Below are 20,000 nucleotides of genomic sequence, written 5' to 3'. Positions count from 1 at the left end.
TTCCCTTTTACCAAGCATTCGACTTTGAACCTGTGACTAATTCACTTCACTACAGAAAGAGATATTTTCACATTTTCTTTTCTTAAAATATAAAAAATCTGCTTGTAAGTCATTTTGGACTACCTTAATCCTGCAAATCGGCTTTTTATATCCTCGCCAAGATGCAGTCTTACCATTTTTAGGATTAATTTTTCCACTTATTATTATATGCTATAATAATAATGTCTGCAAAATAGAAATTTTCAGTTAAAATTAGCAAAAATTCATGGAAAAATATTGAAAAATCGATTTCTTCTTTCTTTCACTCTTGGCCCATTTTTTTTTTTTTTTTTTGAGTGTATGTAAGGAGTTTTTTCTCTGTGTATATGTGTGTGCGTAATTTTGTTCCCTCGAAACCGCTGGACCTATTTTTATAAATTTAACACGAAGGTACTTTATGTGTCTGGTAATGTTCTTAGATAAGTTTTGTATCGGAATGTCTTCGATAATATCGATAATCAAAATAATCCGATGAAAGCAGGAACAGGCAATTTATACTAAAAATGAATACCTTACATAGTATAACATCACAAGTGCATTTGAGGAGGTTTAATTATAACACAAGCTGAAAGGGTCGGCATATAAAATCAACAGGAGGTGCTTGAATATGACAGAGGTGCATTCGAAATGAATGTTTCGGTTTAAAGCACAATATCATCATTAAACTTGACTTTTACATTTTAAACTTTAATTCAAGCCATTATCATGGCACAAGCAGTAAGGCCAGGCATATAAAATCAACAGTAGGTTCTTTGATATGACAGGAGCACATTCGAAATGAATGTTTCATTTTAGAGCACAACTGAAGTATCATGTTTGACTTTTGCATTTTAAAAGTGTTTATTTTAAATAAACTGCGCCGGAGATTTCTTGAATCAGCGCTTATCGCAAATTCAAGCACAATTAAACAACGTGCCGGTTTCTATAATGTAGCGCCATTAATAAGTAAACTTTTATTAAAAGAACATAATTTAATTGTTTCGACACAGGTTAACCCTTTCACACCATAGAAACACTCCCTGTAATAATTAATACATATAATATCAATCAATAAATTACATACTCATTTCATTTCAGTTACAAACCTATATTTGAATTTTAACGGACATATTTTTTCCAGAAAGAATATCAACTGCATTCATATCTTTTAAAAACATATTAATGACTATATGACGTTATTAAAAATCTTCCTCTCTTTAACAACGCAAGCTCCCACTTTTTTGTGAATTTCCAACGTTTTTTTTTTTTTTTTCTAAAATGGAACAACGTCAAATATTTGTACTGGTGTTTTTGTTTTCTTAATTTCATTTATCCATTAAATTAGTGTAACTATATAATAAATCAATGTTCGTGGTATACTATCACCTTCTATCCTCTTTTCTTTTAATAAATAGGATCTTCAGATCGAATAATTTATAATCTGAAAACCGTGACACACGTACATACATACGTACTACGTACGGATATACGTACGTAAAAGATATTACGGTATTAATCAATACTTGTATATATCTTTTTATTTTTTGCGTATTGATATTCATACTAAAAATAATTTTTTTCTATTTATTTTAAGAGAAAAAAACACTTTGTTATATATGGGTTACGGAATTGCATTCATTTGCAAAATCTAGCATATTCTTTTAAACATTCATTTTAATTAATTCTCTATTGTTTTTGTATTTTTCGGTTTTCTTATGGGATGATCATAGTTAATTAACTATTACGTGTAATAATATTCATTCAGATATTCTACATGATTTATACTTGCGTAATATTTGCGTAAAAAGGTTATAGTAAACACAAACCTCTTTCTATATGTATTTATGTATGCGTTTATATATTTGTTTTAAAAAAAAATGCCTACAAAACTCCTTTGTCTGTTTTTGTTCACAGACATGAAAGTTAATATATTGGGTATTCGAACCCATGTGAAACTTTATATTTGGGTTTTAGCCGGGGAAAATCAGTACAAAAGTGTGAAAATTAAAAAGTAAAAATTAAATTGGCCAGGTGAAGGTCGAACGACGGCATTACGAATATGCATGCGTAACTTAATAGCTATTAGTTCATATTTTAATTTTTAGCCTTGCAGCAAATATGTCGCCATAGGTTAGGCATAAACGTTAAAGGAAAAGTAAATCGTAAGCTAAACGTTTCGGTTTCGATTCTCGGTGGCCATTATTTTTTTTCACTTTTAAAATCATTACTATATATTGGGTTAAATATAATATAATATAATAAATACGAAATCTGCATTAATGAAAATATCATCTTTAAGCGTATTTTACTACCGGGCAACACCGGGCGACCTGCTAGTATATATATTTTTTCCATTTTATATGTATCTCTGGATTTCTTATTTGATTTTTCTTTACCATTCTTACTTCTTTTACCGTATATTCTTTCTTTCTTTCTTTCTGTCCTTTTCTTTCTTTTTCAATGATTTAATTATTTTTAGCAACTATTCTTATAAATTTTTCTTCTTTCTTTTCAAATATGCTTTATTATTTTTTATTGTTATATTTTTATATTCTTTAATTTTTCTTAAGTCTTTCGTCATTCATTTCTAAACTGTTCTGAAGCTCGTTTTTATTAATATTTTGCATAATGCTGACATTTCTCCTCTTCTGATGAGAAGCATTTAGCTTCGAAATTCCAGGGCCTAAAGAGCGTCTTTTCTTTATTTATCTTTTCTTTCCTAATTAATCGCATAATATAATAAAGTTATATGTACCTTTTCGTGACACCCTGCACTGATGATTCCCAAAGGATAAAACACTAGTGTTTTTAGATATGTAATAAATATTATAGTAAATAATTATATATATATATATATATATATATATATAATTATATATATAATTATATATATAATTATATATATATAATTATATATATATAATTATATATATAACTATATGTATATATATATATATAATTATATATATATAGAGAGAGTAAATAATTATATATATAATTATATATATAATTATATATATATAATTATACATCAATATAGTAAATAATTATATATATATAATTATACATATATTTAATTATATATATATATATAATTATTTTTTAATTATATATATATATATATATATATATAATTATCTACTTACACGTGTTTCGTCGTCTACGACTCATCAGAGAGGGTGAATCTATCTATCTATCTATATATATATATATATATATATATATATATATATATATATATATATATATATATATATATATACCGCTCCCCATTTGGAGGTACCAAATTGGTCAAAGGGAAAATTATTCCCAACTCGCATTTAGGTAAAATGCACTTTCGTATAAATGATTGATTTTATTCAAGACGTATCGCAAAAACAAAAACAAATAAAATAACACACACACACGCGCGCATATATATATATATATATATATATATATATATATATATATATATATATATATATATATATATATGTATGTGTGTATGTGTGTGTATATACTACACTGAGAAAGACCGAATGCAGGGTCGAAAATATGTTCTTGTAAAGAAAGCTTTTTTTTTTTTAACTTTTTCATAATATTATTATAATATCACCAATAGAAAACGAATAAAAAAGTTATAAACTTATACTTTCCGTATTTTTTTATGCATTTCCCCTCTCCCCCCCCCTCTCTCTCTCTCTCTCACACACACACACACACACACTCCATCTCTCTCTCTCTCTCTCTCTCTCTCTATATATATATATATATATATATATATATATATATATATATATATATATATATATACATGATGAGATGAAGATATGCCTAAACACTTGTCCATGGGTAACTATTTAATCTTTTATAATTCATTAAATACATAAACACAAACATGTGGGTATATTAGTGTTAGAACGATTAATCGCAATCGGAAAAATCGGAATATTTTTGGTATTGGAATCAGTATCGGAATCGTAAAAAATAAGCTTATTTTCCGGTTTCAAAAACTGATTTAAAAGACGTTCTAGCATTTTAGAGCAGTTAACCAAAACGTATTAGTTTTCTCTAAGAGATAAATTGTGTGCGTTTTTAGGGGAAGTTACGACCCTGCCAATCAGACTTCGGGTTAGTGCTAAAAATTTAGTGAGCATCCCTAGAAAACGAAAATATTCTACAAATGGTGATGGTACATTCACTTTATTTACGAAATTTAACTGATTGTCTAAATTATAAAATTATTGTTGTTTTTTTTTCCGCCATGTTTTTCAAGATGTTAACATGTAATTACCTAAGACAAAATGAAAATGTCATTTTTATCTGATGATGTTAATTATTTTTTATTATTACCTGTTTCTTTTTGCATTAAAACAAATCAATCTACTACATGTTTGTCATATTGACAGTAGCAACAACCAACCAAATCTGTATAATTTAGGATAAGCACATGAACATTTTTTGGTAGAGAGAACAAACAGTATAGTTAACAATACATCTCTGCTCCGTTCTTTTCAGATTTTAAATGTTTTCTTCAATAGCAACCATATTATTTAGAAACTCATTCTTAACATGTTAACATTTCTATTCCTACACTTTTTTGCGTACCAATCGTCAGCTATTTGCAATGGTTTACGAAAACATTCAAATAGCATTTTGTCAGCTAACAACAAACAAATCTCGCCTTTTTTTTTACAAAAAGGAATAAATTTTTAGTTGTTTCACCATTTCCAATCAAGTACAACGAAAAGATTTGGGGAAAATATTTAAAAATTCATTGTGTATTTTTTATGTTTGCAAAATATATGCAAACATGGAGGTTTTACAGCAATTAAAAATAAAATAAACACAAATGTCCAATTAAATATTTGGAAATTTAAAAAGAATCAGAATCGGTAATTTAGACCAGAATCGGGAATTGTATTGGAATCGGGAAAAATTTTGGAATCGCAATATGCTAATATATGTGTTCTTATTTGTATATATGTACACTAGAATGTCTGGCGACTGGAATGTGGAATTGTCTTCCGTTTTCCTGCTTTCCAGCTGTCTATAATATGGTTGTCTTCAAGTCCAACGTGAACAAGTTTCTGATGAGCCGTTCCACTTAAGTTAACAAATTTACCGAACTTCCATTACTATCGATTACAATATTGTCCTTTTGACTACTGTACACTCTTTAAACCTTATCCTTGAGTGACCTATCGGCCTTGATAAGTGGTGACTCTATGTAAAAAAAAAGAGACAATTCTTCCTAAAACCTTCCAATGGGAAAAACTCATACCGAAATCAATTATCGACTGAAAAAATAGCAACAAAACACTCGGAATAAATTGATGGCGATAAATTTTAGCTGAGGCTCTGTAACCGACCCCAGGCTCTGTGGTTGCAAGATCGAACCTCGGTATTGTCAGCCGTGTTAATGAACCATGAATTCAGGGGAATGCTTCTCCGTAGATACATATTTTACCTACAATAATTAAGTAAATATGTATATACTAGCAGTTCAGCCCAGCTTTGATCGGGCCCTATATACTGTTAATACCTTTATGTGCATAAATATATATATTAAAAGGTTTGACTCAACAGCAGGTAACCTATATCTAAAATTTCAAGTGCTTAGACCCAAAATTGGCGAAGGAGTTTTGTAGAGTCTGCAAAGGTCAGCTTTTTCAACTTTAACCTCTTGGCAGCTAAATTTTCGCTCAAAAAACTGATTAAAATGTTTACTGCTTATCTGAATACACTTTATGTAAAATTCCAAATGTCTAGACCAAAAATTGGCTGAATAGTTTGCTCCAGACCACAAAGGTCGACTCTTTTGAACTTTAACCCCTTGGCAGTCAAATTTTCAGCCAAAAACCGATTAAAAATAGTGTTCTATGTCTGAATACACTTTAGGTAAAATTTCAAATGTTTAGACCAAAAATTGGCCGAGAGATCATTTTTTTTTAAATTTTGATCCCAATTTTGACCTCTTAACATTTATTGTTTTGGAGCTCAAATCAAATTTAAAAGTTTTAAAAATGTCCAAGTAACCTACATCTAAATTTTCAAGGCCCAAAATTGGCGGAGGAGTTTGGTAGAGTTCTCAAAGGTCAAATCGTTGAACTTTGACTCCTTGGCAGCCACATTTCTAGCCGAAAACCGATTAAAATGATTTTCCTAAATCTCAGTCGGCCATATGCCAAATCTAGAGTCTGTAGACTGAAGATTGACAGAGTAATTTGGTAGGGAAATGTACAGACACAGACAGACACACACACACACAGACACTTTCACTTTTATAGATATATAGATATATGTGTTTATATTTGTATATAATTAAATATTTACGTGCATGTATCTATATACATCCCTGAAATAATTTTTCAAAAAAAAACTACCAGGGGGAGTATATATTTCTTGTGGTCTCTTGTTTCTTACTGGATTCAAGGACAAGAATTCATCTAGTCTGGTGGAGTGCTGTTATTTGAGTTAACATCATTTGGAGAAAGTGCACCATTTCTCGGAAAAACCAATATGGGTTAACCATACTGAGGAGAAACATCGTGATTTTGAATATTTAGTCAAAATTTGGAAAAAGTATCCTCATGCCAGGTTGTCCTGACAAACCCTTGTGCAGAAAGACCTTAGACAATCTAAGATAGTGTCTAGTTGGCATTTTCTTCTATGAACATGCATCTGTGCACCCACTACACAGGTTTTGATCATTCCAATCGTTGTTCTAGTCAAAAATTTGTTCAATTCAATCAGTTCTGTAGTAAAGGACTTCGTCCTCCAAATAAAGTTTAAACTCTGGTTTCAAAATAATTAACAAGGTTTATATTTCTTTGGGGACTGCAATGCCACTTGTATTTTCAGGTTGAATAGCAAATTTGCGAAATGAGAATTTTGCCAGACTAAATCACAGCACAACACCTTTAATTTATAGCCTGAGAGCTTACTTTTTTCTAAAAGACACAATACTGAGTCTTACACCTGGAGGGTTAGTTCTAACTCTTTTCCCCACCTATAGGCTGGAATATATTTACTTTTGACCGGAAATCTTAGACTTCAGTCTTTCATAGTTATCCCTAATCTACAAACCAGAAATGACCGAAACATCCACCAGACATAAGTGTTCACTCAAAAGGGAGTATCTGCAGCTAACCTTGGATATTACTTTCTCTTAAGTACGTTGCTCTTAGTATGAACTCCTGCTTAATGAGGCAATTATTTTATTTCAAACAAAAATATAATTATTGAGTAGTTATTTTCAAATCTCATTTTCTCTGTATTCTCCTCATTAAATATTAAAATTGTATTCTGAATCTGCTTTTGTTTGTTTATTTTTTTGAGAATTGAATTTTTTTTATACTAGCGGGACCTGTGGAAATTGCAAAGCGAGATCTTTCATATGTAATATATTAATGTTAGCATTCTGTGGATGTTCAGCGTAAATGGAGACGCCCTGTTATTATTGTATCTCTTTTGGTAAAACTGCAAGAGTATTAATCTAAGCTAGAAGGTATAGCCCGGTCGTCAAATATGATGAAATATGATTTTTAAATTTATGAAGATTTCGTATATATTATTATAGAGTCAATTTTTTTTTATCGATTCTAATATATTATAAAGTTGTGATTGCAAATATATATATATATATATACTATCAAAAGTACCTGTCACCGACTGGGTTCAAAAACAGCCTACAGAAAATAGACTCTGATTTATGAAAGTATGATAGGTTATGAAAAGGAAGGGCTGTAAAGAGGTAGCTTCGAATTTGGGGGTATCAAAACCAAAGCAAAATATGATGAAAGTAAAAATAAAATAGATAAATCCCATAATTTATTATACCATACCTGTTCACACTGAAACACTTATCACAATATTCTGTGGATCTATATTAAAAAACCTTGTTAAACTTTGTGACATATTTCCATTTTATGGAGGTCAGTCGCGAACGATCACACCATAATTTTATTATACCATATTTCTTCAAACTGAAACATAATTATCAAAGTATACTTACGCAGATAGATATGAAAAATCTTTATTAAAGTTTGTGCCTATTTCCATTCTATGGAGGCCAGGTGCGAACGCAGACCCCACAATTTTATTATACCATCCCTATTTAAGTTAAAACATACTTATCAAAGTATTCTTATGTACATCTATATCATAAACACTTGTAGATGTTTTTTTTTAATTTTTAATTTTTTTATTTCTATACTTTGTGGGCCAGACGTGAACGCAGACCCCACAATTTTAATGGACCACCGTTCTATAGGATCAAACATACCCATTCCTGTGTCTCGATACATCTTCTATCATTATATGTGATCAGTTTTCTATAATAGTCAACCATATAGGAGCCTATTCGTGACCAAACACACACAGACGTTCAGCTTTATATATATATATATATATATATATATATATATATATATATATATATATATATATATATATATGTATTTAAGTTGTCGTCTCTTTTCGATTGTCTAATTTAAACTTACATCACTTCCGGTTTGGCGATGGGCTCAACAGCTAATGCCTCACGTGTGTTTTTTTTTTCACTTTGTTTTCCTACGACTTTTTTTTTGCGCTTGCAATTTTCCTTTTTTTTTTTTTCTTGCTCAACCAACACCTTACACACACTTCCACTTTCTTTTCCGCCTTCCCGTCACGAGTTCAAGCCTGCCTATTTTTTTTTTTTTTTTTGCTCAACACACACCTTAAAACACCAGGGCAACGCCGGGCACCCGGGCTATATATATATATATATATATATATATATATATATATATATATATATATATAATTTAAAGGAGATTAGAATAATAGTCTAAAGAGCTAAGTGTATTTTAATGTAATAGTGAAATTACTAGTTTAATTAAAATACAGGAAATGCTCGTTGTAATTTAGATATATAATAAGCTCGATAGTTAAATGTCCTAGAGCTAATTCAATATTAAGTAATGTGATTTATAATTTAAAAATTAAAAAAAAAAATTTAATTTAAAAATCAAATTTTAATTAAATTAAAAATCAGTTTCATGAGAAGGAACAACAACAAAGTCAATTATCTGTACGATCGTTTCTGAAATCCAATAAAACATAGAATTTCAACGCACAAACATTCTTTTAAAAATAACTCTCTATCAAACCAAACTACTCTATCCAACTATATTTGGCAACTAAAAAATAGCAATATTTCTTTCAACTTAAAATGGCAAATAATTGAGACTTGCAAATCATATAAACCAGGAGATAAATTTTGTACACTATGTACAAAAGAAACCCTAAAAATTTTAAAATATGAAGATATAAAAAGCACAACCAAACTAGTAAATTCAAGACACGAGCTTCTATCATGTAATCATAAACGTTGGTTTAAATTTAATAAATATAAACCACCTTAAATCATTAAAAATTACTCATTAGTAAAAATAGATTACAATTTTTTTTTTTTTTTAATAAATTAAGTTAGACCAATTACCGCCCTTAGACTCGTAAATCAAATAATAAATAAAGCCAATAACACATGACAATTATCTCCCCTTAAAAACTTGCAAAATAAATATTCTCTCTATATATATATTAACTGTAGCGTCTTTAAATCAAAATAACGGAAACAATTTACTGCACGAGCGTCGCCCTTTTAAAATTCATCATTCAATAAAATAAAAAGCTATAGCAAACATCTAAATGACTACTTTAAACACAGTTCCTGATTTCAAAAAAAGAAAAACTAAAAGGTAACTATCTCTATATATTTTTAAATCAAATTTATTATGTAAATTCAAAAAATATTTTTTTTTCTACTCATTTCTATCTCTAACCTATACTAATTTTCTTATAAATTTTAAATCCAAACCTTTTATTTCAATTTTTCAGATTCATCTGCCTTACTTTAAATGCTAGGTTTATTTTTGGTGTCCTTTCAATTCAATAGAAATCCTCCTAAATTTGCTGATGAGGAGACCGTGCTTACCAAAAAAACTATGTATAATTGTTCTACGTGACTTCATGTATACCACAAATAAAAAGCACGGATTTCCGAAACGATCGTACAGATAATTGACTTTGTTGTTGTTCCTTCTTATGAAACTGATTTTTAATTTAATTAAAATTTGATTTTTAAATTAAAAAATTTTTTTTTTAATTTTTAAATTATAAATCACATTACTTAATATATATATATATATATATATATATATATATATATATATATATATATAAGAAAGTACTTCATACATTTACGAGATTTTTGGAATATGACATTTTCGTTGTGTGAGATTTTTTCTGTATTTTTGTTTACTTCTTGTTAGGTTGACTCATGGATGACACCCCCTCCCCCGCCTCTCCAAAAAAATCACTAATCTCTTCTTCTGAACAATGAAAAGGGGCGTGGCTTTTCCGAGCACACGTAGATTTTAAGTCATAGGGTTCGAACCTGTTTCTTGAGCTGTCATCACGGGATTTTTCCAGTTTTCTCATGCTCTAGAGAGTCACAGCGTCTAATCCGGTTGGATTAAAAGGGAAATTGGAAACGTGATGAACGATGATTGGCTGATAAAAACACAGGGCACGGATTATTTAAATGATGGCGGTCAATATAGCGGCCAAATGGAGAATTGCAGAAAATAAGCAAAATATTAAAATTGTTTTAAAACTCTTTTAGTTGGAAAAAAAGTTTCCGTCTTAACATTTTTAATTCTTCTGTGAGTTTAACGCAGAATTTTCTGTTGGAAAATCAATTCTACCGCGGAAAATTAAAAACACGTTTTAAACACGAACATCAAAAAAAACAAAAAAACGGATTGACTTTTTAGTTACATCAATTCTATCTCCGCGATAAAAGACATAAATGCTATTTCAAACTTGAATCTTACAAGTAAACAAACATGATTTATTAAATTAATGATATTTACACCTTAATTGAACACGACTAAGATATATATATATATATATACACATATATATATATTATTTTAATTGAACACGACTAAGATATATATATATATATATATATATATATATATATATATATATATATATATATATATATATATATATGAAATAAAATGGAGGTGGAAGGACCTGGATACTCAACGTTTCGCCCGATTTATGCGGGCTTCTTCAAGAGGGATGGTCATTGACGAGAGAGTCGGAGGATTGGGGCTATATATAATGATGGGGGAGAGCAGCGTGTTTTCCTTATGTAAATTAGATGTCATATATACATGTATATACATTTTTTTTTTTTTTGAGAGAAGAACTAATTAGAGTAAACTAGTGTATTGGATTACGTCTAAAAGATAAAATATCGTAGAGATTAAAAATTGTGTTTGGAAATATAGCGGTGATAGATTAAATAAATAAAATGACACGAGATTACGAAAGAATCTTTTTTTTTTTTTTTAAATTAGAAATAATTGAATTGGGATAAAAAAAAATGTATATACATGTATATATGACATCTAATTTACATAAGGAAAACACGCTGCTCTCCCCCATCATTATATATAGCCCCAATCCTCCGACTCTCTCGTCAATGACCATCCCTCTTGAAGAAGCCCGCATAAATCGGGCGAAACGTTGAGTATCCAGGTCCTTCCACCTCCATTTTATTTCATATCGTCGGATTTAATCCAGCTCAACAATCATATATATATATATATATATATATATATATATATATATATATATATATATATATATATATATATATATATATATATATATATATATTATTTTAATTGGAATTCATTATTGAGATGAGTAGTATTTATATTAATATATTTATTGCGGACTATTATTCTCATCTTTATTAGTTGTTGTTTCACGACGTTTCGGCCAACTATTCCTCTGGCCTTCGTCAGGTGATAACCGCGACGGATAAGGAACTTCGAATTTCGTAACTGCATTCTCAGCAATCACTGCCATCCGTAGTTGTTGTCGTCACACCAGGTTTTGGCCAAGTAAGCCTCTGAGTGACAGTCCGCAATAAATAATTCAATATGAATAAGATACTTAATAAAACTTAACTCTGATCGAAGAAACGAAGATGTTATTTTAAACTTGCCTGACAAACCAACGAATATGTTATTTTAAAATACAGTCTAACAGACCAACGAAGATGCTATTTAATACTAAACTCTGACAGACCAAATATGCCGTTTTATACTTAAGACTGACAGTCTCAAGAAAATGCTATTTTAAGCTTCTGTCTGACAGACCAACGACGGTGCTATTGTAAAATGTATGTCTAACGGACCAACGAAAACGCTATTTTCAACTTATGTCTGACAGACCGACGAAAATGCTATATTAAACTTAATTCTGTGAAACCAAAAAAGTTGCTATTTTATACTTGAGTCTGAAAGACCAAAAAAGAAGATATTTGAACTACAGACCAACGAAAATGCTATTTTCAACTTATCTCTGACAGACCAACGAAAATGCTATTTTAAAATTATGTATGACAGACTAACGAAAACGCTATTTTCAACTTATGTCTGACAGACTAATGAAAATGATATTTTTCACCTGTCTGACAGACCAATGAAAATACTATTTTCTTGTTATGTATGACAGACTAACAAAAATGCTATTTTAAACTTAAGTATATCAGACCAAAGAAGATGCTACTTTATACTTGTGTCTGACAGACTAAAGAAGATGATATTTGAACTACATTTTTAATTTTTACTGCTATTTTCAACTTATGTCTGACCGACTACTTCAAATTTAATTTTTACAGACCAATGAAGATGCTATTTTGAAATTAATTCTGACAGACCAAAGAAGATGCTATATGATACCCAAGGGTGACAGATCAAAGATGTTAATTTAAATTTTATTCTGACAGACCAACGAAAATGCAATTTTATGCTTAACTCTGACAGACCAAAGAATATGCTATTTTAAACGTAACTTGAGAAAAATATTATTTCCAGCACAAATCGAAATGTCCAAGGAAAATTAAGCTTTACATGCTGAAAACAACAATGTGTGGCTCCAAGCAGAGAGATCCAGCCTTGCCTTGAATTGAATAACGATCCACGAATGTTCCATACTTCTAATAATTTTATTGTCATCGAAATGTGTGAAACCATTAATTTTCCAATAAAATCGATTGTTTGCTTGCTCTAGTCGGGGACCCACTACAGTACACTGTTAGATAGTTTTACATGCTTTCCCTCAATAATTTAGTCCATATTACATTGTAATGTGCATAACACTACATAGAACGTATGTTGATTTTATGAATATATATATATATATGTATGTATATATATATACATATATATATGTATATATATATATATAATAAAAATTACAATAAGTTTACCAAGGTAATCAAAATGGTAAACTTAAAATATATTATAAATATTAAAGAGTTAATATTTACAAGTAAAATAAACTCAGCCAGAGGTAAAAAGCTCAATAAAACCGAAAAGGAAATAGAGCTTATAATATGAACAAATGATTAATAAAACATGTTAAAAGACATCTTGAAAAAGAGTTTAAAACATATTTAATTTTAAAAAAGGAAACACAAGATAAGTGGATAGTCCTTAATCCGCGGAGTTTCGAAGAAATACTCTCCTTCTCATCAGAGGGCAGGAATTAGCAAAATGCAGGATCGGATTAGCCTAGCCGTTTCGGAGATCATAGGAAACGAACTCACATACTAACACAGATATATACACAACCATGCATACATACACACACACACACACATACACAAACAGATATACACAAACAAAAATTACCTTTTATATATAAGTAGATAGAAAGCTATTATTTGCTCGTTATTCGCGCCATATTTGTTAAGGGAAACTGGATGATTAGTGAAATAGAATCAAATAAGTGATCCGCCTGTAATTACACATTTATTCGTTCGGACTAAGGAAATACCCTTAAAAGATGTTTTTGTTTGTTTTTTATGGCGATGTCCTTTTCAACTAAACAAAAGGGTGGGTGTCTGTTGAATTATATTAAGAACTAAAGACGCTGTGGACGGGTTTAGCTGGACTTGACCTTTCCGAACGATGTCCATGGACACACGCAAACTGCCGTCCGCATGGACAAACGAATGCCCTGGCTGTTTGCCAATGGTCTGGCCGATGACGGAACCGGTAAACAAGACCCCGATGAAAACTGATTAAAGGTTGCGGTTAATCTACTCAAATAATCACACCCCAAACGCCGGACGGGTGTGTGTTTGTTTAAGGCCAACAACGAACGAAAAATGCCCAACACACGTGTGTTGCTTCCACGCGATAGTAATAAAATAGCAAAACCGTGCCATTTAATAAACATTTGCCTTAATTAATTAATTGTAAAAAACGAAGAACCACAATATGTTAAGTAAAAAGTAAAAAATAAAAGTACTATGCAGTTCTAGGGTTACTACCATATATATATACGATAAAAAGCTATAGCAAACATCTAAATGACTATTTTAACCACAGTTCCTGATTTCAAAAAACGAAAAATTAAAAGATTCATCTGCCTTACTTTTAATGCTAGGTTTATTTATGGTGTCTTTGAAATTCAATAAAAACTCTTCAAAATTTGCTGATGAGGAGACCTTGCTTACCAAAAAACTATATATAATTATTCTACATAACTTGATGTATACCACAATAAAAAGCATTGTTTTCCGAAACGATCGTACAGATAATTGATTTTGTTGTTGTTCCTTCTTATGAAACGGATTTTTAATTTAATTAAAATTTGATTTTTAAATTTTAAATTATAAATCACATTATTTAATATTGAATTAGCTCTAGGACATTTAACTATCGAGCTTATTATATATCTAAATTACAACGAGCACTTTCTATTTCCTGTATTTTAATTAAACTAGATCTTGTAATATATATATATATATATCTTGTAATATATATATATATATATATATATATATATATATCTTGTAATATATATATATATATATATATATATATATACATATATATATATATAAATATTACAAGATTTTGTTGAAGTTCAATGACTTACATTTTGCTTTTATATAACTCTTGGTTATTTTACTTTAGTTCTTTATATTACAGCCGTTTCGTTAATAGGATGACAATTCTATGAGTTTATGTTTTCATGGAAATTTTCCTCTCATCAAGCCGTCAGGTGCGTTTGTTTGTGGAAAAGAAATTCCATCTCTACGTTGTTACAGGTCAGCCATCTTGGGTATTATGCAAACCAAAATTCTTATTCTAAACTTATTTTCCTTATATATACATATATATATATATATATATATATATATATATATATATATATATATATATATATATATATATATAAATATATATAATTTACTTGATTCCTCCAGCCTTGACAGACGTGTTTTAAATATTCTCTCCAGTGCTTTTTCTTTTAATGATTTGGAATTCATTCCATTGGCGATTTTTTCCAAGGAACTCTGCCTTTTGGATCATTTTGGACCATTTGGAACTTACCCATTGGATTGGAAATTTTTAATTCGACCGTTTTGGATTTTACCATTCTTGGATTTTTTACCCTTCACCGGACTATCCATTCATGTGGAATCTTTTTATCATTTTTCTTTTACCTCCTATTCCCCTTACCTCACCCTTTTTTTTAACCAAGTAAGATCTGTGACTTACTTGTAGTTTCATTAAATACTTTTGCATGCAAAATCCGATCCCGCATTTTGCTAATTCCTGCTCTCTGATGAGAAGGAGAGTATTTCTTCGAAACTCCACGGAGTAAGGACTATCTACTTATCTTGTGCTTCCTTTTAAAAATTAAATGTTTTTAACTCTTTTTCAAGATGTCTTTTAACATGTTTTATTAATCATTTGTTCATATATATATATACATATATATATATATATATATATATATATATATATATATATATATATACGTTTGGATAATATATAAACTTTCAATGTATATGTGTAATTAAGTTATTTTTAGCGATATAAGTAGTTGCTTATTTATATCTAATTTTCGCTTTTCTAAGCGATGAAGGAGTTTCCTCCCTTTTTTGTTTTATGCTGTCCCTTATTTTAACGGGGTGCATTTATTTATTTTGTTTTCATTAATTAAGTAAACCAATACTTATCTTATTCAACTACATTTGAAATATTTTACATGCATAAAAGTTTATCCATGACCATGTACACGTGTTTCTGAGGATCACCCGTCATCAGCATGGCTAAACTTCTTGGCAATCTACGATTACACACTCGACAGTCTTGCGTTTTACCATTGAGTCATCGCACCTTATAAAATTTTGTGCACAGTTTTCATGGCTGTTTTTGTTGTTGTTATGTTTTTATTACTTGTATTCAATTTTTTTTACCTTCCCTTTTTTCCTTTTGCATCGTTCTCTTTTTTAATGGGGCATATTTCTATTTCTTTTTTATTCATTTTATTTAAATATTTATTCCATTTAAATATTTTTTAAAATATTCGTATGTGCATAACACACACGCATACCTATCATACCTATATATATATATATATATATATATATATATATAAAGCTGAATGTCTGTGTGTGTGTGTGTGCGTATGTATGCGTTGGTGTCTGGTCACAAATAGGCTTCTATATGGTTGACTATTTTAAAAACACCCATTATATACTGATAGAAGATGTATCGAGACACAGGAATGGATATGTTTGATCTGGCAGAACGGTGGTTCATTAAAATTGTAGGGTCCGCGTTCGCACCTGATCCACAAACTATGGAAATAAAAAAATTTAAAATTAAAAAAAAAAGATTTACAAGTGTTTTTTATATAGAGGTACTTTGATAAGTGTCTTTTAACTTAAATAGGGATGGTATAATAAAATCGTGGGGTCTGCGTTCGCGCCTGGCCTCCATAGAATTAAAATAGGCACAAACTTTAATAAAGACTTTTCATATCTATCTGCGTAAGTATACTTTGATAATTATGTTTCAGTTTGAATAAATATGGTATAATAAAATTATGGGGTGTTCGTTCGCACCTGACCTCCATAGAATGGAAATATGTCACAAAGTTTAACAAGGTTTTGTAATATAGATCCACAGAATATTGTGATAAGTGTTTCAGTGTGAACAGGTATGGTATAATAAATTATGGGGTTTATCTATTTTATTTTTACTTTCATCATATTTTGCTTTGGTTTTGATACCCCCAAATTCAACCCAAATTTACAACCCCTCCATTTCATAACCTATCATACTTTCATAAATCAGAGCCCATTTTCTGTAGGCTGTTTTTGAACCCAGTCAACGACGGGTACTTTTGCTAGTATACATATATATATATATATATATATATATATATATATATATATATATATATGAATGGAATTTAAGAAATATTGAAAATTCTTTTAGTGTAGACTTATCAAGATATAAAAAGATCAACATGTAGGGCGGCGCATAATATATAAAAAGAATTATAGACAAGACAAAATAAAATATATATTGATGTTTATTTGTTAGTTTGATGCGGGACACATCTATAGGAAAAGGGATTATGAATGCTATTTTTGCCTTGGATTTCAAAGACTAATGCTTCTCATCAGAAGATAAAGGACGAGTTAGGTTACGCATATGGAAAATGTGACAGCTAGCCTAGGGTTAGATTAGGGAGAAAATGTCAGAATACATGATATAGAAGGGAGATAATAAATGATCGAGGGAATTCATGTTAAAAGAGGAATAGATAAATAAATAAATAAATAAATAAACAACCTTGAATGTGGAAACGTACACACAGAAGCAACAAGCGCGGGCCAGACAAACTGCAAAGGCAAAATATGAAACACTGAAGCCGCATATGTTTAAGTAATAAGTAACACAACCCCACCCATCCTCCCATTGCCACATTACTGCCCCCCACCCCCAAAAAAAGTGAAACTAAATAACCAAGTAGAATCAAAGAGGAAGGAAAGACCGAGGAACTGACCAGGCCTCCGCTAGATAAGTGCGAAGAGAACTGGGACCTTGGGGAGGCTTATTGCCACTCAAATTCCAGTGAAGACCAATAGACGCTGCCAACGAGAAATCAATGGCAAGCAACTGTTGCGTTAATACAAATTTATTTACAAATGTTATCGAGAGAGGTGGAGAGTACCGGAAACCTGGGAATGACTTGTTGTCACTCAGCTTCCAGGGAACATCACAGGCTGATTTCAAGGAGATATCTTTGATGACCTGTGTAAAAGCTCCTTGTGAGCCAATAATAATAATCCAGTAGTCAGCAAACACCAACCTGAGACTTAAGATCCAAATCTAAACATCACTACGCCTTAACAACCCTAATCTCCCTAACTCTAGAAGATAACACCCTAACGTCCCATTCTTCACACTACTACTTCTAAACTACTGGAACGATAAAATTGTTACCCTGGAAAAGACGACATGATTCCATTTCCGGTTGATGAAAACCGGTTTTCTTTTTGTTGTTGTTGTTGTTACGGACCAACTACTAGTTCGCCAGCTGTGTACAAATTCCAAGAATGATAGGATCCTTCTATCATGTCTAAACGTGACATAATGTTGAACGAGCGAGATTGAAGATGCACCGCTGTAAAACGCATGCTCTCTACCGATTCAATTTATGTCAACAGGACCATTGCCCACATCATGCCACCTCACATCTTTGAAAGTCAACACCAAAGTGTACCTGGATGTGCTGGAGAGTGTAGTAATCACCCGGTGCAATCAGGTGGCCGTTGGCAGACCCACAAGTCCATAGAGACCCAGGCTTAGCTTCAAAAGGAGTCCTACGACTTTGTACTCTTCTCTCACTGACCCCCCTTTTCTCCCCCGACCCGAACTAGGTGGAGTACTTTGTTTGGTCATACGTCGAAAACATCACCAACATGACATCTCACAACACCAAAGCCAACCTGATCCCTCCCATACGCCAGATATTCGCCGAGCTCCTGTCGACACTTGTAGACAAGGCATGCTCCCAGTTCCGGACCCCTATCGAGGTGGTGATTAAGGCTGAAGGCTACATTGAATAAATGTTAGCTTTACTTGATAATCACGTTACCTGAATTGATATTTTCAATAAAAGTTATAAAATAAAGCGGTAGCGTTGTTTTTAGGGTGACACTTTTATCGTTCCACCCTGTATCAACACTGTTTACTAATTTACAGTCGATTATATATATATATATATATATATATATATATATATATATATATATATATATATACACTAGCAGTTCCGCCCTATGTACTGTTCATAAGATTATGTGCATATGTACGAGATATTAAAAAGTGTGAATAGATGTAAAGTAATACCTTTCTGTATAATAGTTTTCCTTAACTACCATAGAAAAAAAAAACAGACGGACATTGTCAATTTTATAGATATATAGATAGATAGATAAATAGATAGATAGATAGATAGATTGGATGCAATATATAGTAATGATTTTCAAAGTATATATATAAAAATGACCCATGCGCCACCACCGAGAATCGAAACCAAAACTTTCAGATCACGATTTATTTTGCCTCCGCCGTCAATGACTGGGCTATGAAAACACGATTACTGCAAGGCTAAAAATTAAAATATGAACGAATAGCTACTACGTTATGCATTCGTAATGACGGTGTTCGACCTGCACCTGGTAATTTTCACACTTTTGCGCCGATATTTCCAAATATAAAGTTTTGCCTTATATATGAAGTTTCATATCTGTAGACCAAAAACTCTAGGAGGAGTTTGGTAGGCAAAATGTGTTAAACAAAAATCTATACGTATACATAAATGTATGTGGAAACAATTTTGTCTTTACTATAAATTTTTACGCAAATATTATGCAAGTATAAATATATATATATATATACACACACACATATAGATATATAGATACACACACACACACACACACACACATATATATATATATATATATATATATATATATATATATATATATATATATATATATAAGGAACTTTGCGTGTGTATCTGTGTGTGAGTTCATTCAC

This window comes from Euprymna scolopes, chromosome 16, assembly GCF_053919585.1.
Source record: "Euprymna scolopes isolate OS-2025 chromosome 16, ASM5391958v1, whole genome shotgun sequence".
NCBI classification, from domain to species: Eukaryota; Metazoa; Mollusca; class Cephalopoda; order Sepiida; family Sepiolidae; genus Euprymna; species Euprymna scolopes.
The sequence above is the reverse complement of the archived record's forward strand: the minus strand, read 5'-3'. Positions refer to the sequence as shown.